The sequence below is a fragment of the Lithobates pipiens genome, unplaced genomic scaffold, assembly GCF_037356315.1.
Source record: "Lithobates pipiens isolate NorthernLeopardFrog02 unplaced genomic scaffold, aLitPip1_a1.2 Scaffold_28, whole genome shotgun sequence".
NCBI lineage: Eukaryota > Metazoa > Chordata > Amphibia > Anura > Ranidae > Lithobates > Lithobates pipiens.
The window spans coordinates 83,045,534-83,067,931 of record NW_027507789.1 but is presented as its reverse complement, the minus strand read 5'-3'; the positions used below and the strand labels follow the sequence as shown (position 1 = coordinate 83,067,931).

Genomic DNA, 22,398 nt, shown 5'->3' with positions numbered 1-22,398 from the left:
TCAATATTATCCTTTCTAATGTTTCTAAATTAGATTATAGAGTTTGCTATGTCTAAATCCAGGTAACCTACTCACCTTTATTACGTACACTGCTTATATTAGGATTATACAAAATCATCTTAATGCTTCTTTACACGCTGCACATATGAAGAGTAATGCAATGCTACCGATGTGAACAGTTTAATTGCTCATCTCAAATTTAGCTGTTATCTCTCTGAAATAGGAAACTAAATTTGTACTACAACGATCACTCATCTAATATCAGACCACTCAGTGCTACCGGGATAACTTTTACATTTAGAGTAATGAAAGAATTTCTCAGTCATTTTGAAGCTACTGCAACTAACGCTTCTGATCTCTTTTCAACTGCAATACTTAATCTCTGCAATTTTAAGGAATATTTAGCTGCTTAGCTCACACTTTGCTGTATGTAGCCGTGTTAACTGTATTAATGGTTCATCTCTAATTCAAATACACAATTCTAATGCAGTTTGTCTTTTTGCCATGTCATCCTCTGCCAGGTGTTATCCTTTCTCATCCTTATGCTATATTTGGAGTATATTCACTACATGATTAAAAAGACACGTAAAGAACCAGAATTATAAAAACCTAGACACGTCGTTGCTGTTATTTCGTGTTATGCCGCAATCATATATATTATGTGTATTTACACTTAAACCCGACCTGTATATACTGTCTCAATATTAATCTGAGTTATTTAGCTAAATTTATTATTAGAATAAACAGATTAATATCTCTAAATCCTAGTAAACCAACAAACACAAAACCATCTTATTTCTACCTTACACGCAGCACATATTAAGATATTAACATTTAGCCGGTATCACATTAACTGTATATATCACCTCTGAAAACACACCACTGACCTTTTAACAGCACCAAAATATGAAAAAAGCACTGTATCTCTTTACATGATTAAGAAGTAGTTGCATTAGCAAAAAATAAAGTCCTGTCATCTGTACACGCTAGCCTTTCTGCATATATTAATCTCTCGGTGTACACCGCCTTCTCTGTCTTCTGTATACATGTTCCCGTAATCTATATACACTAGCCTGCCTTCTTTTTACAATAGTCTCGGTGTCCCAGTCTCTCTGCAAACACTAGCCTCACTGAATTCCCCAGACTGTCTTCTGTATACAAAAGCCTATCTGTAAACAATAGCTTGTCATCTGTACATACTAGTCTCTCTGTATACACTAGCCATTCTTCTGTAAACACTAGGCTCAGGGGAATAACATTAGCCTATCTATATTACCTTGTATGACTTTTCTATTTTCTGTTTCTTTTCTAGGGTGTACCTCGCCGTATACCCAAGCCGATCTTATTACCCCAGCCTCATTCCAATTATACTGTATAACCTAACTTCTTTTTATACCCTGGCCTCACTGTCAGCTTGTCTCTGTACACTAACCGCTCTGCTTTCCCTAGTCTCTCTGTATAAAATAGCCTCTCTGTATACATTTGTCTGTCTTTGTACTCTAGCAAGTCTGCATACACTAGCCTCTCAGTGTAAAACATCCTCTCCCTTTGTATAACCTAGCCTCCATCTCTTCATACCCAGGACGTTCTTCTGTATAATCTAGCCTGTCTTTTGTACACATTAGCCTCTCTGTATAAACTAGCCGGTCCTCTGTATACACTAGTCCGTCTGTATACACTAGTAAGTCTGTGTAACCAAGCCTCTCTTTCTGTATAACCTAACCTCCATCTCTGCATAACCAGGACGTTCTTCTGTATAATCTAGCCTATCTGTATGCACTAGCATGTCTTTTGTACACATTAGCCTCTCTGTATAAACTAGCCGGTCTACTGTATACACTAGTCCATCTGTATACACTAGCAAGTCTGCATACTCCTGCCTCTCTGTGTAACCCAGCCTCTCTCTCTGTATACCTTAGCCTCCATCTCTGCATACCCAGGACGTTCTTCTGTATAATCTAGCCTATCTGTATACACTTTTGTACACATTAGCATCTCAGTATAAACTAGCCGGTCTTCTGTATACACGAGCCTCTCTGTATACCCTTGGTTGTGTTTTGTATACACTAGCTTCTCTTTATACATTAGCTCTCTGTATTCCCAAGCATCTCTGTATACACTAGTCTGTCTGTATACACTAGCAAGTCTGCAATCACTAGCCTCTCTGTGTAAACCAGCCTCTCTCTTTGTATACCCTAGCCTCCATCTCTGCATACCCAAGATGTTCTTCTCTATAATTTAGCCTATTTGTATACACTAGCCTGTCTTTTGCACTCATTAGCCTCTCTGTATAAACTAGCCGGCCTTCTGTATACACTAGTCCGTCTGTATACACTAGCAAGTCTGTGTAACCCAGCCTCTCTCTAAATTCTAAATTCGTCATTGACGGAAAATGGCCTTGTTTCTCAACCCTAACAGATCCGACAGGGCTTTTCCAACTGCCTTTTTGGAGAGCGGCGCAACGACATTATATTTTCTCCATTCCATTCCCAATCCTCAAACTTTCGCCTGCCCTCAGACAGAGTTCAAGACTCTATGCAAGAGCGAAGGCCCTTTAGCCCACATTATCTCTCAAACAGATCACCCACACTTAGACCTTAATTGCTAGTTTTCCCCAGCACAGAGACAACGCATTATCACTTTGGCTCTGAAAACCTCACTGTGCACGAAGAAACACGAGACAAATTTTAAACTTCTCACCAGGTGGTATTTGACACCATCAAAGCTGCATAAATGTTTCCCCTCTTCCTCGAACATATGCATTTTCTGGTCCTGCCCCAGCTTGGTGGACTTCTGGACAGAGATCCGATGCATAACACAAAAATTCACAGACTTCTCCATCCCGGAAGAGGCTGCATTCTTTCTCTTGCACCATCCACAGATTCCTATTAAGAAGTACACAAAATCTATTTCACGGCATGTGATAAATGCGGCGAAATCCTGCATCCCTCTCTATTGGAAAAAATGTTCCCCCCTTTTCATTATTCACTGGCTTAGGAAAATATAGGACATTAAAAAAAGTGGAGGACTTGATCCTCACATCACACGGTAAACAAGAATTTTTTCAACAAACCAGGGATATCTGGAATACCTTTATATTCTCGCTGGAAGGATGTCGCCTGCTATTGCCTTAGTGCTCTGAGCTTTCCTTGACTGGCCCCTTGGGCAGTGGCTGCCCTCGTGTCTCATCCCCTCTTCTCCTTTCCTGATCTTTAACCCCTTCTCTTTTCTGCCTTCTTGCCCTATCTCTCACCCCCTCCACCCCCTCTCTCTTTTGGAAAAAGTGCAAAATTGGGAATGACGGCCCCCCCCCCCCCTCTGGATGGATTATGTAGGAGGGACCTGGGGTTTGTGTGACCCTGGATCTTGGTACAGTACTTTATCCGTGCCTCGAATCATTATGATTGATGGAAGGCAGACTCACAGTTGCGAATATACCTGTATCAAGTATTGTTCAGCTGCTTTTTGCTCTGTATTTCTCTGTTGCATTATGTACTCGGTGGACCGCCTTCCCCTGTTTGGAGAAAAAATTATATTTGAAAAAAAAAAAGAAGCCTACGACACCTGGTACTCCCAGGTGGTCTCCAATCCAGGCATTACTAAGGCCCGACCCTGCTTAGCCTCCAAGATCAGACAAGATGGAATAGATTCAGGGTGATGTGGCCGTAGCCAATATCTTCAGGCACTCTCAACTCTCTTGACAATCTCCAAGATGGTCACCTTGGGAACAAGCGGAAAAAAATAGGTCAATGCCAACAACATAAACAGAAGCCTAATGCATCTTGAAATCCCAGCCGGTCTCCCATCCAGGTACTAAACTGGTCCCAACCCTGCTTAGCCTCTGAGATCCGATGAGATTGGGCTCTTTCAGGGTGATGTGGCCGTAGGAGATTTCTTCAGGCATTCTCAACCCTCTTGACTAACGCCAAGATGGTCACCTTGGGAAACAAACAAAAAAAACAAGTCAACGCCAACAACATAAGAAGAAGTCTACAGCACCTAGTATTCCCAGGTGGTCTCCCATCCAGGTATTAATAAGGCCCGACCCTATTTAGTCTCTGAGATCAGACGAGATCTGGTGCTTTCAGGGTTATTTGGCCATAGACGAGCTCTTCAGGCACTCTCAACCCTCTTGACAAACACCAAGATGGTCACCTTGGTAAACAAACAAAAAAAAAAACAAGTCAACGCCAACAACATAAAAAGAAGCCTACAGCACCTAGTATTCCCATACTCTAGCCTCTCTGTGTAACACAGTCTCTCTCTCTGTATACCCTAGACTCCATCTCTGCATACCCAGGACCTTCCTCTGTATAATCTAGCCTATCTGTATACACTAGCCTGTCTTTTGTACAAATTAGCCTCTCTGGATAAACTAGCCGGTCTACTGTATACACGAGCCTCTCTGTATACCCTTGGTTGTCTTTTGTATACACTAGCTTCTCTTCATACATTAGCTCTCTGTATACCAAGCCTCTCTGTATACACTAGTCCGTCTGTATTCACTAGCAACTCTGCATACACTAGCCTCTCTGTGTATCCCAGCCTCTCTCGTTGTATACTCTAGCCTCCATCTCTGCATACCCAGGACGTCCTTCTGTATAATCTAGCCTATCTATATACACTAGCCTGTCTTTTGTACACATTAGCCTCTCTGTATAAACTAGCCGGTCCTCTGTATACACAAGTCCATCTGTATACACTAGCAAGTCTGTGTAACCAAGCCTCTCTCTCTGAATACCCTAGCCTCCATCTCTGCATAACCCGGACGTTCTTCTGTATAATCTAGTCTATTTTTATACACTAGCCTGTCTTTTGTACACATTACACTCTCTGTATAAACTAGCCAGTCTTCTGTATACACTACTCCGTCTGTATACACTAGCAAGTATGCATACTCTAGCCTCTCTCTCTGTATACCCTTGCCTCCATCTCTGCATACCCAGGATATTCTTCTGTATAATCTAGCCTATCTGTATACACTAGTGTGTACAGAGGACCGGCTAGTTTATACAGATAGGCTAGATTATACAGAAGAAAGTCCTGGGTATGCAGAGCGCTCAGCTTCAAGGGATGGCCAACGTGAGTAATATGAGGGACACTCCCCCCCCCCCCACCTACCAGATCTGACTTTCATCCCCTTGCCCTCTCTGCCCCGATCATCTGGTGGCAATTTTATGCACTCCCTGGCCCCCACCCATTTATAATCCTTACCGACCTTGCCTTCCGCTGCTCACAGCAACACACTGGATGACTTGTCCAATTAACCAATTTGTACAAGACACCGCTATCCTCCTGTGTCACACCGGTCCCCCTTGGAGGCTTTATCCCTCACTTTTTGGGTGGTCCCTGCCTCCCCCAGGATGCTCCACATATACCCCGACGACATTGTCTGAGGGGCACCACTTGACAGGACACCAGGCTGTCATACCGGTGGCATCTCCCATTGGAGGAAGGGATGAGCAGATTCTTTCATGTACAGAGCAGGGCGGCTCATCTTCCCTTCTGGAGTCTTGACCTTAGAGGGGGGAGTTGCACTTTGGGGGGTCTGAGTGATACCTAGTGCGCGGTACTGGAAGGGCTTTGACATTCCCGCATATTTGTCCCCTCCCCCTGGTTGCGCCCCTTGTCCCCCCTCTCTGGCCCCCACCTACTCTTTGCCGACATTGCCTTCTACAGCTTACGGGGACACCCTGGATGACTTATTTATTGAGCCTATTGGTACGAGACACTGCTTCCCTCCAGTTTGACTCTGGACCCCCTTGGAGGATTTACCCCTTACTGTTTGGGTGGTCCCAGCCTCCCTCCGGATGCTCTACACAGCCCCCGATGGCGATGCAGGAGAGACACTAATTGGCGGGCCCCAGGACTGCTGCTCGTGTGAAGTCTCCCTTTGGATGGAGGGATGGTGGCCCCAGCCCCTTGCCTGCCGGATTTTCCATGCACCGACCAGGGCTGCTCCCTTTCATCTTGATGTGGTGACCATGGAGTGGGGGAGTTGAAATTTATGGCGTCCGGGTGGTTGCTGGTGGGAGTGCGCTAAAGGACTTGACATTTCCGCATGTTTGTCCCCTCTCCCTTGCTGCCAACGTCCTTCCTTCCCCCCTTCCCCTCCTTCCCTCCTTCCCTTCCCTCCCCCCTTTCCTTCCTCCTTTCCCCCCTTCCCCCCTTTTCCCCCTTCCCTCCCCCTTTTCCCCCCGGGGCGTGGACAAGGGAGAGGGGGTAAGGAGAGGACAATCTGCCAAAGGGAGAAATGTTTGGGGACTGCATGTACTTTTGGGGTATGGGACGGGGGGGGGGGGTGGATCCCATTCTGTGATGCCTTTTCTGTTTTGACGGGCTCCCTCGTGCATACCTACGTTTAGGGCGAGCCGAGGTGACCCCTCAGTGCTGTCTTTTATTTGCATACCGGTATCAGACGTGACATTTACCACTGCCGGGACTGGGGAGACTAGGATCCGTGGGCTCCCTCTCCGTCCTGTCTACCCACCAACCAAAGTAGGGCGGTGCTTTGAACCCAGTGTACATCTGGTAAGCGCTATAGCATAATTGTGCTGTTTTAGTATACCCTTCCTGTACTGTTGAGTGCGGACAACCCTTTAAGGTTAAGGTTAAGGGGTTAAGGTGCCCGGCCTCTTTTTCCCCTTACCTTTCCTTCCATTTGCCCATCCATTACCTACCCAATACCTACCTTGGTTCAACTTTCTTTGCTTTTCTCTGACGTCCCCCTCACAATCCCCGAGGAGCGATGGCTGACTCAGTCAAGGTCACCTCTCTGAAAGTTAAGGGACTGAACTCCCCTGAAAAACGGTGGATCCTCCTGTGAGAACTGAAGACTTCCTGTACTGATGTGGCCTTTATACAAGAAACACATTTTAAAAATACTAGCCTCCCCTTTCTACGGTCGAGATCCTTCCCTAAGGTCTACCATTCTACTAACCCCTGCTCTAAGACCAAGGGAGTCTCCATTCTGATCTCTAGCAGGCTCCCCTGGGTTCTCTAGGATTCTCTGGTGGACCCTGGGGGCCGATATCTTTTACTTAGGGGCCACATTGGAGAGCTCATTTTTACATTTGCCACTGTGTATGCTCCCAATGATCACCAAGACACGTTCCTCATAAATACCCTGCACAGATTATGTGACTTTCGGGAGGGCCAGATGATATTAGGTGTGGACTTTAATGTCCCCTTTCGCCCTCGGTTGACACTTCTGCCTCTTGCTCCTCGCTCCTCATTTCCTCTAGAAAACGGATTACTAAGTGTTTACTGAATGACCAATTAGTTGATGTCTGGCGTCTGCAACACTCCGGGGAAAGGGACTACTTTTTTTGCTCTTCCCCTCACAAATCATACTTGAGGATAGACTTGGTGAGCTCTTCCTCCATCGGCCACATTACTTGTTGGAGGCTCACAAGTCAGTACTCCGCAGGGTACTTATCAGGCACAGGGCACGCATCAAACGAACACGGAAGGAACAGCTTGCTAATCTGTTTCGTGAACTTGCCTCTGTGGAAGCGAAACATAAACATGCCCCCTCATGGACCTTAGAGATTGAATTGGGGACACTCCGTACCCAGATTACTGACCTACTCCATTATAAAGCGAAAGCGGCACTCCAGTTTTGTCATAAACTGACGTAGGAGTCAGGGGACAAATGCAGTAAAATCTTAGCCAGGTCAGTAAAGGAGTTGAAATTTGCCTCTTACATACCACATATATTGATAGATGAGAATGGCCAGAGGGCCTCTACCCCAACCCAAATAGCCAAAGTCTTTGAAAAATTTTACTCTGATCTCTACAACCTGCCCGATTCAGGGTCCGGACAGGACAATATAGACAGATATGTAACCGGCTCTGGTCTACCAACCCTCTCATCTGAATCACGGGAGTACTTGGAGGACCCAATCACACTGGAAGAAGTCCAGACGGCCGCGGGACCTCCAAAGGTAGGTAAGGCTCCGGGCCCTGACGGATATACCGCACAATACTATAAGACCTTCCTCCCTATTCTCACCCGCGCTTGGTGAATTTATTTAATACTCTGAGCTCGAATGGGTATTTTCCTGAGGATACCCTTAGAGCCCACATCTCGTTGATACCTAAGGAGGGCAAAGACCCGTGCCTATGTGGGAGCTACAGACCCATTTCCCTCCTAAATTCGGTCCTAAAACTATTTTCTAAAATCCTCGCCACGCGATTGGCACAGCACTTGCAGTCCCTTATACACATTGATCAGTTAGGTTTTATTCCCACTCGGGAAGATAGGGACTACACCATTAAGGTGCTTACCCTGGTCCATAAAGCAAAGTCATCTGGGACCCTTGTCTTTTCGTGAGTACTGATGCCGAGAAGGCTTTTGATCGGGTCAAATGGACATTCATCTTCTCGGTCCTTCGCCATATCGGTCTGAGTGAACGGATGCTGGCATGGATAAGTAAGATATACTCACGCCCTTCAGCTCAAGTCAAAGCGAATGAGGTGCTCTCATCTCCCCTTGACATCGGGAATGGGACCAGACAGGGTTGCCCCCTGTCGCCCCTATCATTCGCACGTCATTGGAACCCTTTCTCTCCACAATTCGACAAAAACTACAAAAGTACATGCAGTCCCCGAACATTTCTCCCTTTGGCAGATTGTCCTCTCCTTACCCCCTCTCCCCTGTCCACGCCCCGGGGGGAAAAGGGGGAGGGAAGGGGGAAAGGGGGGGGGGAGGGGGGGAAAAGGAGGGAAAGGGGGGAGGGAAGGGAAGGAGGGAAGGGGGGAAGGGGGGGGCAGCAAGGGAGAGGGGACAAACATGCGGAAATGTCAAGTCCTTTAGCGCACTACCACCAGCAACCACATGGATGCCATAAATTTCAACTCCTCCACTCCATGGTCACCACATCAAGATGAAAGGGAGCAGCCCTGGTCAGCGCATGGAAAATCCAGCAGGCAAGGGGCTGGGGCCACCATCCCTCCATCCAACGGAAGACTTCACCCAAGCAGCAGTCCTGGGGCCCGCCAATTAGTGTCTCTCCTGCATCGCCATCGGGGGCTGTGTAGAGCATCCAGAGGGAGGCTGGGACCGCCCAAACAGTAAGGGGTAAATCCTTCAGTGGGTCCAGAGTAAAACCGGAGGGAAGCAGTGTCTCAATAAATAAGTCACCCAGGGTGTCCCCGTAAGCTGCAGAAGGCAATGTCGGCAAAGAGTAGGTGGGGTCCAGAGGGCTGGGACGAGGGGCGCAACCAGGGGGAGGGGACAAATATGCGGGAATGTCAAGCCCTTCCAGTACAGTGCACTAGGTATCACTCCCCCTCTAAGGTCAAGACTCCAGAAGGGAAGATGAGCCGCCCTGGTCTGTACATGAAAGAAACTGCTGCCAAGGGGTTGGGGCCATCATCCCTTCCTCCAATGGGAGATGCCACCGGTATGACAGCCTCGTGTCCTGTCAAGTGGTGCCCCTCCGACAATGTCATCTGGGTATATGTGGAGCATCCACGGGGTCAGGGACCACCCAAACAGTGAGGGATAAAGCCTCCAAGGGGGACCGGTGTGACACAGGAGGATAGCGGTGTCTTGTACAAATTGGTTAATTGGACAAGTCATGCAGTGTGTTCCTGTGAGCAGCGGAAGGCAAGGTCGGTAAGGATTATGAATGGGTGGGGGCCAGGGAGTGCATAAAACTGCCACCAGATGATCGGGGCAGAGAGGGAGGCTGGGACCGCCCAAACAGTAAGGGGTAAATCCTCCAGTGGGTCCAGAGTAAAACCGGAGGGAAGCAGTGTCTCGTACCAATAGGCTCAATAAATAAGTCACCCAGGGTGTCCCCGTAAGCTGCAGAAGGCAATGTCGGCAAAGAGTAGGTGGGGTCCAGAGGGCTGGGACGAGGGGCGCAACCAGGGGGAGGGGACAAATATGCGGGAATGTCAAGCATCCAGGATGCTTGACATTCCCATGTCAATGTCAAGGGCAAGGGGATGAAAGTCAGATCTGGTAGGTGGGGGGGTGAGGAGAGTCCCTCATATTACTCACGTTGGCCATCCCTTGAAGCTGAGCGCTCTGCATACCCAGGACTTTCTTCTGTATAATCTAGCCTATCTGTATACATTAGCCTGTCTTTTGTACACATCAGCCTCTCTGTATAAACTAGCCAGTCCTCTGTACACACTAGTGTATACAGATAGGCTAGATTATACAGAAGAATGTCCTGGGTATGCAGAGATGGAGGCAAGGGTATACAGAGAGAGAGGCTAGAGTATGCATACTTGCTAGTGTATACAGACGGAGTAGTGTATACAGAAGACTGGCTAGTTTATGCAGAGAGTGTAATGTGTACAAAAGACAGGCTAGTGTATAAAAATAGGCTAGATTATAGAGAAGGACGTCCTGGGTATGCAGAGATGGAGGCAAGGGTATACAGAGAGAGAGGCTGGGTTACACAGCCAGGATAGTGTATGCAGACTTGCTAGTGTATACAGACGGACTAGTGTATACAGAGAGGCTTGGGTATACAGAGAGCTAATGTATAAAGAGAGGCTCGTGTATACAGAAGACCGGCTAGTTTATACAGAGAGGTTGTGTACAAAAGACAGGCTAGTGTATACAGATAGGCTAGATTATACAGAAGAATGTCCTGAGTATGCAGAGATGGAGGCTAGGGTATACAGAGAGAGAGGCTGGGTTACACAGACTTGCTAGTGCATACAGATGGACTAGTGTATACGGAGAGGCTTGGGTATACAGAGAGCTAATGTATAAAGAGAAGCTATTGTATACAAAAGACAACCAAGGGTATACAGAGAGGCTATTGTATACAGAAGAACGGCTAGTTTATACAGAGAGGCAAATGTGTACAAAAGACAGGCTAGTGTATACAGATAGGCTAGATTATACAGAAAAACTTCCTGGGTATGCAGAGATGTAGGCTAAGGTATACAGAGAGAGAGGCTGGGTTACACAGACTTGCTAGTGTATACAGACGGACTAGTGTATACGGAAGCCCGGCTAGTTTATACAGAGAGGCTAACGTGTACAAAAAACAGGCTATTGTATACAGATAGGCTAGATTATACAGAAGAACGTCCTGGGTATGCACAGATGGAGGCTAGGGTATACAGAGAGAGAGGCTGTGTTACACAGTGAGGCAGGAGTATGCAGACTTGCTAATGTATACAGACGGACTAGTGTATACAGAGAGGCTTGGTATACAGAGAGCTAATGTATAAAGAGAAGCTAGTGTATACAAAAGACAACCAAGGGTGTACAGAGAGGCTCCTGTATACAGAAGACCGGCTAGTTTATACAGAGAGGCTAATGTGTACAAAAGACAGGCTAGTGTATACAGATGGGCTAGATTATACAGAAGAACGTCCTGGGTATGCAGAGATGGAGGCTAGGGTATACAGAGAGAGAGGCTTGGTTACACAGACTTGCTAGTGTATACAGATGGACTTGTGTATACAGAGGATCGGCTAGTTTATACAGAGAGGCTAATGTGTACAAAAGACAGGCTAGTGTATATAGATAGGCTAGATTATACAGAAGGACGTCCTGGGTATGCAGAGATGGAGGCTAGAGTATACAAAGAGAGAGGCTGGGATACACAGAGAGGCTAGTGATTGCAGACTTGCTAGTGTATACAGACAGACTAGTGTATGCAGAGTTGCTAGTGAATACAGATGGACTAGTGTATACAGAGAGGCTTGGTATACAGAGAGCTAATGTATAAAGAGAGGCTAGTGTATACAAAAGACAACCAAGGGTATACAGAGAGGCTCGTGTATACAGTAGACCGGCTAGTTTATACAGAGAGGCTAATTTGTACAAAAGACAGGCTAGTGTATACAGATAGGCTAGATTATACAGAGGAAGGTCCTGGGTATGCAGAGATGGAGGCAAGGGTATACAGAGAGAAAGACTGTGTTACACAGAGAGGCTAGAGTATGGGAATACTAGGTGCTGTAGGCTTCTTTTTATGTTGTTGGCGTTGACTTGTTTTTTTTTGTTTGTTTACCAAGGTGACCATCTTGGTGTTTGTCAAGAGGGTTGAGAGTGCCTGAAGAGCTCGCCTATGGCCACATAACCCTTAAAGCACCAGATCTCGTCTGATCTCAGAGACTAAATAGGGTCGGGCCTTGTTAATACCTGGATGGGAGACCACCTAGGAATACTAGGTGCTGTAGACTTCTTCTTACGTTGTTGGCGTTGACTTTTTTTTTTTGTTTGTTTCCCAAGGTGACCATCTTGGCGTTAGTCAAGAGGGTTGAGAGTGCCTGAAGAACTCTCCTACGGCCACATCACCCTGAAAGAGCCCAATGTCATCTGATCTCAGAGGCTAAGCAGGGTTGGGACCAGTTTAGTACCTGGATGGGAGACCGCCTGGGATTTCAAGATGCCGTAGGCTTCTTTTTATGTTGTTGGCGTTGACCTATTTTTTACCGCTTGTTCCCAAGGTGACCATCTTGGCGTTTGTCAAGAGAGTTGAGAGTGCCTGAAGATATTGGCTACAGCCACATCACCCTGAATCTGTTCCATCTCGTCTAATTTTGGAGGCTAAGCAGGGTCTGGCCTGGATAATGCCTGGATGGGAGACCGCCTGGGAATACCAGGCGTCGTAGCCTTCTTTTTTTTTTTCAAATATAATTTTTTCTCCAAACAGGGGAAGGCAGTCCCCCGAGTACATAATGCAACAGAGAAATACAGAGGAAAGAGCAGCTGAACAATACTTAGTACAGGTATATTCACAACTGTCAGTCTGCCTTCCATCAATCATAATGATTCGAGGCACGGATAAAGTACTGTTCCAAGATCCAGGGTCACACAAACCCCAGGTCCCTCCGCATAATCCATCCAGAGGGGGGTGTGGGGTCATCATTCCCAATTTTCAACTTTTTTCAAAAGAGAGAGGGGGTGGAGGGGGTGAGAGATAGGGGAAGAAGGCAGAAAAGAGAAGGGGTGAAAGATAAGGAAAGGAGAAGAGGGGACGAGACACGAGGGCAGCCACTGCCCAAGGGGCCAGTCAAGGAAAGCTCAGAGCACTAAGGTGATAGCAGGCGACATCCTTCCAGCGAGAATATAAAGATGTCCCAGGTTTGTTTAAAAAATTCTTGTTTACCTTTTGATGTGAGGATCAAGTCCTCCATTTTTTTAATGTCCTATATTTTCCTAAGCCAGTGAGTAATGAAAAGGGGGGAACATTTTTTCCAATAGAGAGGGATGCAGGATTTCGCCGCATTTATCACAAGCCGTAAAGTAGATTTTGTGTACTTCTTAATAAGAATCTGTGAATGGTGCATGAGAAAGAATGCAGCCTCTTCCGGGATGGAGAAGTCTGTGAAATTTTATGTTATGCATCGGATCTCTGTCCAGAAGTCCACCAAGCTGGGGCAGGACCAAAAAATGCATATGTTCGAGGAAGAGGGGAAACATTTATGCAGCTTTGATGGTGTCAAATACCACCTGGTGAGAAGTTTAAAATTTGTCTCCTGTATCTTCGTGCACAGTGAGGTTTTCAGAGCCAAAGTGATAATGCGTTGTCTCTGTGCTGGGGAAAACGAGCAATTAAGGTCTAAGTGTGAGTGATCTGTTTGATAGAGAATGTGGGCCAAAGGGCCTTCGCTCCTACATAGAGTTTCGAACTCCGTCTGAGGGCGGGCGAAACTTTGAGGATTGGGAATGGAATGGAGAAAATTATGTCGTTGCGCCACTCTCCAAAAAGGCAGTTGGAAAAGCCCTGTCAGATCTGTTAGGGTTGAGAAAGAAGGCCATTTTCCATCAATGACGAATTTAGACGCATGGTCTAGGTTGGAATTTCTAAGTGGGTCCCCGGTTCTAAGTTTGGATGGCCACGTATAGGGAATAGGGGGGAAGTCAAAGACGTGAGTGTGTTTTGGGTAGCGATCAGGTGACTGATTTTCAACGAAGCCCCTATGGTGGGATGTGACATCAATTCTGTGGGTAAATCCTTATAGCACCACATGGCGCTTCTTAGCGGAATTCGGGAGTGAGATTGTTCTAGTTGCACCCAGAGCTTAGAAAGTTTGTTTTGATTCCAGTCGCAAGTCAGGGAGAACCAACCCTCCCTGTTGTTTAGACAATGTCAACTGTGACCGCTTAAGTCTGAGATTTTTGTGGGCCCAGTTAAATTGAGTGAGCAGGGATTGAGCTTGCTTAAAAAATGGGACTGGAATCTGGATTGGGAGAGCTTGGAAAAGATAGGTAAATTTAAGGAGTATGTTCATTTTAATAAGATTGCATCTCCTGAACCAGGAATGGAGGCCAGAAAGTCCCCCGTGAAGCAAACTGCGGATCTTTGTGACAAGGGGTGTGGGAAAGTTCAACATAAACGTACGCGCAATGTCCGGTGGAATGTAAGTACCTAAGTTCTTAAGGGCTGTATGGGTCCATTTAAATTGAAAATTGGACTGCAAGTCTAGTAACGTTTGTGGGGGGACTGCAACCCCCATGGCCTCTGATTTCAAGAAGTATCCCATATAGCTGGAATTCCTGAAGGAGATTTGGCAAGGATACTCTGGGATTCGTCAGCAAGAACAGCATGTAATCCGCGTAGGCAGATATCTTGCACTCAATAGTACCCATTTGGAGTCCCGTTATGTCTGAGTTTTGTCGAATTGTGGAGAGAAAGGGTTCCAATGACAGTGCGAATAATAGGGGCGACAGGGGGCAACCCTGTCTGGTCCCATTCCCGATGTTAAGGGGAGATGAGAGCACCCCATTCGCTTTGACTTGAGCTGAAGAGAGCGTGAGTATATCTTACTTATCCATGCCAGCATCCGTTCACTCAGACCTATATGGCGAAGGACCGAGAACATGAATGTGCATTTGACCCGATCAAAAGCCTTCTCGGCATCAGTACTCACGAAAAGACAAAGGGTCCCAGATGACTTTGCTTTATGGACCAGGGTAAGCACCTTAATGGTGTTGTCCCTATCTTCCCTGGTGGGAATAAAACCTAACTGGTCAATGTGTATAAGGGACTGCAAGTGCTGTGCCAATTGCGTGGCGAGGATTTTAGAGAATAGTTTTAGGACCGAATTTAGGAGGGAAATGGGTCTGTAGCTCCCACATAGGCCCGTGTCTTTGCCCTCCTTTGGTATCAACGAGATGTGGGCTCTAAATCCCCATTCGAGCTCAGAGTATTAAATAAATTCACCAAGCGCGGGCCGAGAATAGGGAGGAAGGTCTTATAGTATTGTGCGGTATATCCGTCAGGGCCAGGAGCCTTACCCACCTTCGGAGGTCCCACGGCCGTCTGGACTTCTTCCAGTGTGATCGGGTCCTCCAAGTACTCCCGTGATTCCGATAAGAGGGTTGGTAGACCAGAACCGGTTACATATCTGTCTTTATTGTCCTCTCCGGTCCCTGAATCGGGCAGGTTGTAGAGATCAGAGTAAAATTTTTCAAAGACTTTGGCTATTTGGGTTGGGGTAGAGGCCCTCTGGCCATTTTCATCTATCAACTGTGGTATGTAAGAGGCAGATTTCAACTCCTTTACTGACCTGGCTAAGATTTTTCCGCATTTGTCCCCTGACTCCTACGTCAGTTTACAACAAAACTGGAGTGCCGCTTTCGCTTTATAATGGAGTAGGTCAGTAATCTGGGTACGGAGTGTCCCCAATTCAATCTCTAAGGTCCGTGAGGGGGCATGTTTATGTTTCGCTTCCACAGAAGCAAGTTCACGAAACAGATTAGCAAGCTGTTCCTTCCGTGTTCGTTTGATGCGCGCCCTGTGCCTGATAAGTACCCTGCGGAGTACTGACTTGTGAGCCTCCCAAATTATCCCCGGGTCGCAGTCCTGCGTTTAGTTTTCTTGAAAATAAAGGGCCAATTCCCTGGTCACATCTGCTAAAACTTCCGGTATCTCTAGGAGGCTCTCATTAAGGTGCCAGAATAGAGACCTAGGTGAGGGGTTCCTAGAGAGGGTGAAGGTAAGGGCTACAGGAGCGTGGTCAGACCAAGTAATATGGCCGATGGAGGAAGAGCTCACCAAGTGCAGTTGGTATAAGACTGTTATAGCTGTTTAAGAAGTTGTAGATGTATAACGAAATGTAATGTGAAATCTATGGAAAGAAAAGATGAAAAAATAAAGAATTTATAAAAAAAAAGAAGAAGTCTATCCTCAAGTATGATTTGTGAGGAGAAGAGCAAAAAGAGTGGGTTCTTTACCAGGAGTGTTGCAGACGCCAGACATCAACTAATTGGTGATTCAGTAAACACTTAGTAATCTGCTTTATAGAGGAAATGAGGAGCGAGGAGCAAGAGGCAGAGGCAGAAGTGTCAATCGATGGCGACAGGGGACATTAAAGTCCCCACCTAATATCAACTGGCCCTCCCGAAAGTCACATAATCTGTGCAGGGTAGTTCTGAGGAACATGTCCTGGTGATCATTGGGAGCATACACAGTGGCAAATGTAAAAGGGAGCTCTCCAATGTGGCCCCTAAGAAAAAGATATCTGCCCCCAGGGTCCACCAGAGAATCCTGGGGAACCCAGGGGAGCCTGCTAGAGATCAGAATGGAGACTCCCTTGGTCTTAGAGGAGGGGTTAGTAGAGTGGTAGACCTTAGGGAAGGATCTCGACCATAGAAAGGGGAGGCTAGTATTTTTAAAATGTGTTTCTTGTATAAAGGCCACATCAGTACAGGAAGTCTTCAGTTCTCATAGGAGGATCCACCATTTTTCAGGGGAGTTCAGTCCCTTAACGTTTAGAGAGGTGACCTTGACTGAGCCTGCCTTAGCTCCTCGGGGAGGGGGACGACAGAGAAAAGCAAAGAAAGTTGAACCAAGGTAGTTATTGGGTAGGTAATGAATGGCAGGAACAAAGCGGTAGAAAGGAAGGGCAAATGGAAGGAAAGGTAAGGGGAAAAAGAGGCCGGGCACCTCAACCCCAGGGGGAGAGGGAAATTAAGGGTTGTCCACACTCAACAGTACAGGAAGGGTATATTAAAACAGCACAATTATGCTATAGCGCTTACCAGTTGTACACTGGGTTTAAAGCGCCGTCCTACTTGGGTTGGTGGGTAGACAGGTCAGAGAGGGAGCCCCCGGATCCTAGTCCCCCCACTCCCGGCAGTGGTAAATGTCACGTCTGATACCGGTATGAAAATAAAAGACAATCAGTAACATCATAGAACCAAAAAACAATAGTGTAATCAAAACAGTGGTAGAGCATATATCTGTCAGCACCGAGGGGTCTCCTCGGCTCGCCCAAAATGTAGGCATGCATGAGGGAGCCCGTCACAACAGAAAAGGAATCACAGAATGGGATCCACCACCCCCCGTCCCATACCCCAAACGTACATGCAGTCCCCGAACAAATGCATTTTTCCCTTTGGCAGATATTCCTCTCCTTACCCCCACGTCCCGGGGGAAAAGGGGGAGGGAAGGGGGGAAAAACGGGGAGGGAAGGGGCGCAGCAAGGGAAAGGGTACAAGCATGTGGAAATGTCAAGTCCTTTAGCGCACTCACAGCAGAAACCACCCGGACCCCATAAATTTCAACTTCTCCCCTCCAGGGTCAACACATCAAGATGAAAGAGGAGCAGCCCTGGTCGGTGCAAGGAAAATCCGGCAGGCAAGGGGCTGGGGCCACCATCTCTCCATCCAACGGGAGACTTCACCCGAGCAGCAGTCCTGGGGCCCGCCAATTAGTGTCTCTCCTGCATCGCCATCGGGGGCTGTGTAGAGCATCCAGAGGGAGGCTGGGATCGCCCAAACAGTAAGGGTTAAATCCTCCAGGGGGGTCCAGAGTAAACTGGAGGGAAGCAGTGTCTCGTACCAATAGGCTCAATAAATAAGTCATCCAGGGTGTCCCCGTAAGCTGCAGAAGGCAATGTCGGTAAAGAGTAGGTGGGGGCCAGAGGGGGGGACGAGGGGTGCAACCAGGGGGAGGGGACACATATGTGGGAATGTCAAGCCATTCCAATACAGTGCACTAGGTATCATTCAGACCCCCCAAAGTGCAACTCCCCCCCCTAAGGTCAAGACCCCAGAAGGGAAGATGAGCCGCCCTGGTCTGTACATGAAAGAACCTGCTGCCAAGGGGTTGGGGCCATCATCCCTTCCTCCAATGGGAGATGCCACCGGCATGACAGCCCCGTGTCCTGTCAAGTGGTACCCCTCCTACAATGTCGTCAGGGTATATGTGGAGCATCCAGGGGGAGGCAGGGACCACCCAAACAGTGAGGGATAAAGACTCCAAGGGGGACCGGTGTCAGACAGGAGGATAGCGGTGTCTTGTACAAGTTGGTTAATTAGACAAGTCATCCAGTGTGTTCCTGTGAGCAGCGGAAGGAAAGGTCGGTAAGGATTATGAATGGGTGGGGGCTCGGGAGTGCATAAAACTGCCACCAGATGACCGAGGCAGAGAGGGCAAGGGGATGAAAGTCAGATCTGCTAGGTGGGGGGAGGGGGTGAGGAGTGTCCCTCATATTACTCATGTTGGCCATCCCTTGAAGCTGAGCGCTCTGCATACACAGGACGTTCTTCTGTATAGCCTATCTGTATACATGAGCCTGTCTTTTGTACACATTAGCCTCTCTGTATAAACTAGCCGGTCCTCTGTACACACTAGTGTATACAGATAGACTAGATTATACAGAAGAACGTCCTGGGTATGCAGAGATGGAGGCTAGGGTATACAGAGAAAGAGGCTAGAGTATGCATACTTGCTAGTGTATACAGACGGACTAGTGTATACAGAAGACCGGCTACTTTATATAGAGATGCTAATGTGTGCAAAAGACAGGCTAGTGTATACAAATAGGCTAGATTATAGAGAAGAACATCTTGGGTATGCAGAGATGGAGGCTAGGGTATACAGAGAGAGAGGCTGGGTTACACAGAGAGGCTGGTGTATGCAGACTTGCTAGTGTATACAGACGGACTAGTGTATACAGAGAGGCTTGGGTATACAGAGAGCTAATGTATAAAGAGAAGCTAGTGTATACAAAAGACATCCAAGGGTATACAGAGAGGCTCGTGTATGTAGAAGACCGGCTAGTTTATACAGAGAGGTTAAAGTGTACAAAACACAGGCTAGTGTATATAGATAGGCTAGATTAACTGCCATTTATGAGTTAAACAAAGAGTCTAGTGTACATAAACAACAGGCTAGACTATAAAGAGAGGATAGGGTATACAGAAGAAAGCCTAGTGTATACAGAACACAGGCTAGTACCCTGAGCCTGGGTGAGAGTGGATGAGGAGCATTAGGAGGGCTTGGTCTTCCACATCCAACCAAGTCTTCGGCATGATGTGGCTCAACACGTCCAGCTGCCGAAAATAAGGAAAAGCGTGGGAGGCACACAACACCCACTGTATCAGTGCTAAGTTCCTGTATTACAGAAACAGAACACCAGCAATAAGGGGTAGCTTCAGGTGTATACTGTGCAGGAGGCACACAACACCCACACTCAACAACCACTGCAGATGCCTGTATTGCAGAAATTGAACACCAGTAATAAAGGGTAGCTTCAGGTGTGTACTGTGCAGGAGGCACATAACCCCCACTGTAACAGTGCTAGGTTCCCAAGCAGTTCCCAAGCAGTCCCTGCCTATCGTCCTCTTTCCCTGACCGCCGCAACACACCATAGTGTGGGGTGTGTACTAAACCCCCCTGAGCTATAATTGGCCACAGGAATCCTGCCTGTGGTCAATTGTGGCTCTCCTCTCAGAGGATGTCACATCTGTTCTTATTATATAGAACTTATTATGCTCCTCGTAAACTTTTCCAATTTGGCCGAGTGGCCAGATGCAAGCTGCCCCCAGTGCGGGAACATGGGGGGAGACATGATTCACATGTTTTGTAGATGCCTGAAGGTGATCCGCTACTGGACGGAGGTGACAGGAACCATTGATCGGGTTTTTGGAACCTCCACCAGGATGGAGGCTAAGTATTGTCTCCTGGGATTAGTTGAAGGAGTTGGAAACCCAGGAAGCAGCCAGATGGCATTTCTGAGATACCTATTTCAGGCAAGGGAACTGATTGCCCGACAATGCTTAGCCTTCAATGTTGGCAATGACTTGTTTTTTTTCACTTGTTTCCCAAGATGACCATGTTGGCATTTGTCAAGATGGTTGAGAGTGCCCAAAGAGATCGCCTACGGCCCCATCACCTTGAAAGTGCCCGATCTTGTCTAATCTCGGAGGCTAAGCATTGTCGGGCCTCATTAGTGTCTTGATTGGGAGATCAACTGGGAATACTGGATGCCGTAGGCTTCTTTTTATGTTGTGGGTTTTGACCTGTTTTTTTTAGCTTGTTTCCCAAGGTGACCATCTTGGCCTTTGTCAAGAAGCTTCAGAGGGCCCAAAGAGAGTGCCTACGGCCAAAACACCCTGAAAGAGCCCAATCTCATCTGATCTCGGAGGCTAAGCAGCGATTGGCCTGGTTAGTACCTGGATGGGAGACAGCCTGGGAATACCAGGTGCCGTAGGCTTCTAATTATGTTGTCGGCATTTACCTGTTTTTTTTTCCCTTGTTTCCCAAAGAAATTGCCAAAGAAATTGCCTACGGGCACAACACCCTGAAAGCGCCCTGGTCTCAGAGGCTAAGCAGGGTTGGTCCTGGTTTTTACCTGGATGGGAGACCGCCTGGGTTTTCCAGATGCCGCAGGCTTCTTTTTATGTTGTTGGTGTTGACCTGTTTTTTTCGCTTGTTTCCCAAAGTGATCATCTTGTCAAGAGGGTTGAGAGTGCCTAAAGAGATCGTTTACAGCCGCATCACCCTGAAAGCACCCTATCTCTTCTGATCTCGGAGGCTAAGAAGGGTTGGGCCTAGTTAGTACTTGAATGGGAGACGGCCTTGGAATACCAGGTGCCGTATTCTTCTTTTTATGTTGTTGGCGTTGACCTGTTTTTTTTCGCTTGTTTCCCAGGGTGACTATCTTGGCATTTTTCAAGAGGGATGAGAGTGCCCAAAGAGATTGCCTATGGGCACATAACCCTGAAGGCGCCCGATCTCCTCTGATCTCAGAGGCTAAACAGGGTCGGGCCTTGCTAGTACCTGGATTGGAGACCACCCGGGAATACTAGGTGCTGTACACTTCTTATTATGTTGTTGGCGTTGACTTGTTTCTTTTGTTTGTTTCCCAAAGTGACCATCTTGGCGTTAGTCAAGAGGGTTGAGAGTGCCTGAAGAAATCTCCTACGGCCACATCACCCTGAAAGAGCCCAATCTCATTTGATTTCAGAGGCTAAGCAGGGCTGGGACCTGGTTAGTACCTGGATGGGAGACCACCTGGGATTTCACGATGCCATAGTTTTTTTTTTAAGTTGTTGGCATTGGCTTTTTTGCTTGTATCCCAAGGTGACCATCTTGGAGTTTGTCAAGAGGGTTGAAAGTGCCTGAAGAGATTGCCTCAGGGCACATCACCCTGAAAACACCCGATCTCGTTTGATGTTGGAGGCTAAGAAGAGTCGGGCCTTGTTAGTACCTGGATGGGAGACCGCCTGGGAATACCAGGTGTCATAGGCTTCTTTTTATGTTGTTGACATTGACCTGTTTTTTTTTGCTTGTATCTCAAGGTGACTATCTTTGCATTTGTCAAGAGGGTTGAAAGTGCCCAAAGAGGGGGGGCGTGGCTTAGCGGCTGATGTAGGAGGACGTGCATGCCTTGAGCTCCGCCGGCCATCCGTGCTTACATCCTTACAGTCTGCTCTGAAATGCTGTTTTCGGGGCCCTTACCTCCTGCCACGCTAGGAGAAGCATCTCGGACCACCGCGGTATATCTTGGGACCCATGCTGTGATGTCCAGACGCCATACCGGAGGGAAGGGGCTGACGGACCCCCCAGGCCAAGATGGCGCCAGCGTGCGGCGTGCAGCCAGAGACCAGTACAAGCAAGCGGCACAAAAGCTCCTCTATGGTGGTAAATCATTCAAGGATGCCCTGGCTGGCCAGCCCTCTCCTCAAGCTACCCCTGGAGGTTCTCCTGAGGCAGATGACACAGTCCCCTTGGAGGATGCAGATGGATTGTCCGCAGCATGGCACACAGTGAGTACACCCAGGGACAGTGCTAGGCCTGAGGCACAGGCCATCCCCTCTCCAGTACTGGAAAGTGAGCCTACACTAAGGGACATATTTGCCGCTGTCACCTCCTGTAATCACTCTATTGCAGCCCTCTCAGAGGACATTAAAGGGGTTAAGGCTGAAATAACTTTTGTCCGCCATGACATGCAAAAGCTCAGGGAGAGAACAGCTGCCTTGGAAGGCAGACTGAGTACAGTAGAGGATGATCTGGCCCCCATGCAAAGGGATCTGAAATATAATTGCCATCTTACTGAACAGCACGCTATGCGACTTGATGAGATGGAAAATCGCATGAGAAGCAATAATATTCACGCTTTGGGGATTCCTGGAACGTGTTGAGGGTAAAAACCCGGTTGACTTTATTGAAAATTGGT

General features: G+C 47.5%; 3 pseudogenes; 2 read left to right on the top strand and 1 right to left on the bottom strand.

Annotated features, from left to right (window-relative positions):
• Positions 1–3,987: 3,987 nt before the first annotated feature.
• Positions 3,988–4,106, bottom strand: LOC143936604 (5S ribosomal RNA; annotated as a pseudogene).
• A 7,940-nt stretch (positions 4,107–12,046) lies between these two features.
• On the top strand, positions 12,047–12,165 carry LOC143937158 (5S ribosomal RNA; annotated as a pseudogene).
• An 8,149-nt stretch (positions 12,166–20,314) lies between these two features.
• LOC143936447 (5S ribosomal RNA) lies at positions 20,315–20,433 on the top strand (annotated as a pseudogene).
• Positions 20,434–22,398: the final 1,965 nt, after the last annotated feature.